Source organism: Hemitrygon akajei, chromosome 16 (assembly GCF_048418815.1).
Source record: "Hemitrygon akajei chromosome 16, sHemAka1.3, whole genome shotgun sequence".
Taxonomy (NCBI): Eukaryota; Metazoa; Chordata; class Chondrichthyes; order Myliobatiformes; family Dasyatidae; genus Hemitrygon; species Hemitrygon akajei.
Window position 1 is genome coordinate 14,753,239 of NC_133139.1, and position 4,029 is coordinate 14,757,267.

A 4,029-nucleotide genomic window follows, 5' to 3' on the forward strand; every position below is an offset into this window, starting at 1 on the left:
GTCTGCTCTGCCTGATCCATTTTCCTCTCAACCCCATTCCTACCTTCTCCCTGTAACCTTTCATGCCCTCACTAATCAGGAACTTATCAACCTCCATTTTACATATACCCAATGGCCAGTCCTCCACAGCCACCTGTGGCAATGAATTGCACAGATTCACTGCCCTCTGGCTAAAGAAATTCCTCCTCATTTCTGTTCTAAATGGATGTCGCTCTATTCTGAGGCTGTGCCCTCAGGTCCCAGACCCCTCCACCATAGGAAACATCCTCTCCACATCCACCCTACTGAGGCTTTTCAACATTCGATAGGTTTCAATGAGATCCCTCCCCCTCATTTTTCTAAATTCCAGTGAGTAAAGCCCAGAGCCATCAATTGCTCCTCAAATGTTAAGTCTTCATTCGCAAAATCATTCTCATGAACCTCCTCTGAACCCTCTCCAACGTCAGCACATCCTTTTTTAAATAAAGGGCCCAGAACTGCTGACAACACTTGTCACACAACACCAAAAAGATATGGAAATAAATTAACAATTGATGAAATATACTGACACATAAAAACATGGATTGACGGGAGCATACAAGAGTATTAAAGTGTGTTCTACTCAATAATGACATAGAACATTACAGCACAGTAATTACAGAACTTCAGCCTGCCTTTTAACCTACTCTAAGATCAATCTACTCCTTCGCTCCTCCATGTTTCTGTCATGTATTTGCCTATACAGGAGTTTCTTAAATGCTCCTAATGTATCTGCCTCTACCACCACCCCTCTCTGTATGAAAGTCTTACCTCTGACATCCCCCCGTACTTTCCTTTAATCACCTTAAAATTATGTACCTTTGTATTAGCCATTTCTGAACTGAGGAGGACAGGGAGGTTGGCTGGGGAGAGCAGATCATGATAGAAGGTGGGGGGGGGGGGGTGTTGCTTACTAAGAAAACTGTGGGCCTTGCAAGATTCACCATCAGTGCCTTGATTCAACCTCCTCACCTTTCTCACTGGTGGATTTTTCCAAGCCATATGATTTGAAACAATCATTCTTAAAAAATGAAGACAGGCCACCTCATTTCAATAGTTAAATGTACAGCATTATCATTCTAAAGAGATTGGCCACCAACTCAAAAATGGGTTCCAAGTTTAATCTGTGACCTGATGTTTAGCTATCCACTGATTACAACTCAACCCTTAATAAACAGATTCTAAACGTCACAGCTCGCCTTAAGATGATTCACCATCTTATTTAAGTACAAACATGCGTGTCAACTGGTGCACAACCTAGATAAATAAATGAATTGTTAGACTCATGTCTTGAGAGACAAAATATTTCTGAGAAATAAAGAGGTCAAACATGACAGAATATTTATTTATTTATTGAGATTCAATGTGGAACAGGCACTTCTGGCCCTACGAGCTGCACCACTGAGCAATCCTCCATTTAACCCTAGCCTAATCACAGGACAATTTACAATGACCAATTAACCTACCAACTGGTGCGTCTTTGGACTGCAAGAAGAAACTAGAGCACCCAGAAGAAACCCATGCGATCACAGGAAGAACATACAAACTCCTACAGGCGGTGAAGTGTTATTCACACTTCAGTGAATTTTAAAATAGGCAAAGACCTTGGGAAGAAGTCCAAAACGTTAACGTTCAACTTTAGTGAAAACAGGTCAGATATTTGACATGACAGGGCTGTCCTTCTTTACTGTGCCTCTCACCCAGACTAATCTCTTGGCCTGTGGCAGTATAGACAAACCCTGTGGAGGATTTTGCCCTGGTACATGGGTTTAGAATGTCCACATACAGTCCATAGGTGTTTTCTGATGGCTGCTATGGTAGCATAACAGTTAGTGTGACACTTCTACAGATCAGGGCGTTCCAGAGTTCAGAGTTCAATTCCGACGCCATTCTGTAAGGAGTCTGTATGTCCTTTGTAAACTTAGATAACCCTTTTTATGTCCACTATACCGGCATAAACGTTGGTGTAGAAGTACTGCCAGTTATGAAACTGGAGGTTTGAAAGTAAACAGAAATGATTGGTAATTTCTCATCATTTGTCAGAACTGTTCCTTTCAGAGTCCTTTACAATATAACCAGGATCTTTAAAAAAAAGGCACCAGTGATACAATGGGGAACTTTCAAAGTTCATTTGAACTTCTGTGAACATTCACATAACGGACTCTAAGTAGGTACATTTGTCCCAAAGTAAGACATGAATGTACATTTCTGGAGGATGTGTCACATGTCTGCGCTGAATTGGGAGTTTGCTCTGAACCCTAGTGCCCATTAAGTTTTATTTTTAATGAGCTGTTGGAGGCTTTGGGTCAAAGTACAATTTACGGTCAAGTCAAAGTCTGTTTATTATCAAAGTACATCTATGTCACACATATGTGTTTTCTTGCTGGAATTTACAATAAAATAAGGAAATACAATAAACTATACATAAACAAAGACTGACAAACAACCAGTGTGCAAGAGAAATTATGCAAAATAAACAAACAAATATATAATACAGAAAACTTGATTTGCAAAGTTCTTGAAAGTGAGTCTATAGGTTGTGGAATCAATTTGGAGTTGAGGTAAGTGAAATTATCCATACTGGTTTAGGAGCCTGATGGTTGTCGAGTAATAATTGTCAGGCTGCTGAAATAGTGTGGATATTTCACTCGTTTTTTTGTTCGTTATGTGCTATGTCGTATGATGTAGGAGATCAAGTTCTTTCCATGTTCGTGATTGTTCTTGGCAACTTTTTTGACTTTAGTGTTTTGTTATTGCCTTCTTCTGGGCAGTGTCTTTACAAGATGGGTGAGTCCAACCATTACCAATACTCTACTGAGATTATCTGCCTGGCATGAGTGGTTGTATAACCAAGATGTGTGATGTGGACCAGCTACTCATATGACCATCCACCACCTTCTCCCATGGCTTCACATGACCCTGATTGGGGGGCTAAGCAGGTACTACACCTTGCCCAAGGGTGATCTTCAGGCTAGCGGAGGTAAGAAACACCTTATACTTTCTTTGGTAAAGACGTATCTCTATTCCAGCATCCTAGTGTGGATATTGCCCTTCTTTGATAGCCCATGATGGTGGTGAGTCACCCAGCTGAACCTCTACAATCCCTTAGGGAATTGCATTAGGTAGAGAGTCCTGAATTTAGATCCAGCAATGACAAAAGATTGATGAAAAAATACCAAATCAAAATGCTGTTGGAAATGGAAAGGAATCCTCAGATAGTGGTGCTCCCATGAACCTGCTTCTCCATGAGACAATAAGACTATAAGATATTGGAGCAGAAGTAAGCCAATTCATCATGGCTGGTCCATTTCCCTCTCAGCCCCTATCTCCCCATATTTCTTCATGCCCTGACTAATCAAGAATCTATCAACCTCTGCCTTAAATATACCCAATGACTTGGCCTCCACAGCTGCCTGTGGCAATGAATTCCACAGTTTCACTAATTCCCTGTCCTTCTTGGTGGTAGTGTTAGATGAGATCTGGAGTAATTCCAGTACACTTTGTAGATGGCATTCAGTGCTACCATAGTTCATTGGCCATCGGTCAGCACCAGAAATAAGTCATGCTTGGATTGGCCGTAGATCCCGTAACCAAGGCTCTTATGCAGTGACATCACAGTGAGTAGGTGATTAATTGATAATGTCACAATGCATTGGGAATTCTACCACCCTCCACTTAATCAAATCTCTGGCAAATTTACCTTGATGTTGGAAGCAGCTGCCCAAAATATACCAGGAGCCAACAATATAAAGTGACTTTAGATTCAAGATTGTTTGTTATTTCCAGTTCAAAAGTGTAAAGGAGAACAAAATAGTTGTTACTCCGGGTCCAATGCAGCACAGAAAAGAAAAACACAATAAGATAAAGAACACAATAATTAAAAAACATAATAAATATAAATACTTAAGATATCATTCAGAGATAGTGTAGTGATTACTTAAAAGCAAACGATAACCAGTCAGATACTGAGCACAGGGGTTGACACTCCAAGACACGCTTCACAATAACAAA

The 4,029-nt window shown here is 40.5% G+C and overlaps 1 protein-coding gene across 1 annotated transcript in view; it reads left to right on the forward strand.

Annotated features, from left to right (window-relative positions):
- Nucleotides 1-4,029, forward strand: part of rnf126 (ring finger protein 126) — a 117,967-nt gene that overhangs the window by 31,835 nt on the left and 82,103 nt on the right. The gene's annotated exons all lie outside the window — the stretch shown is intronic.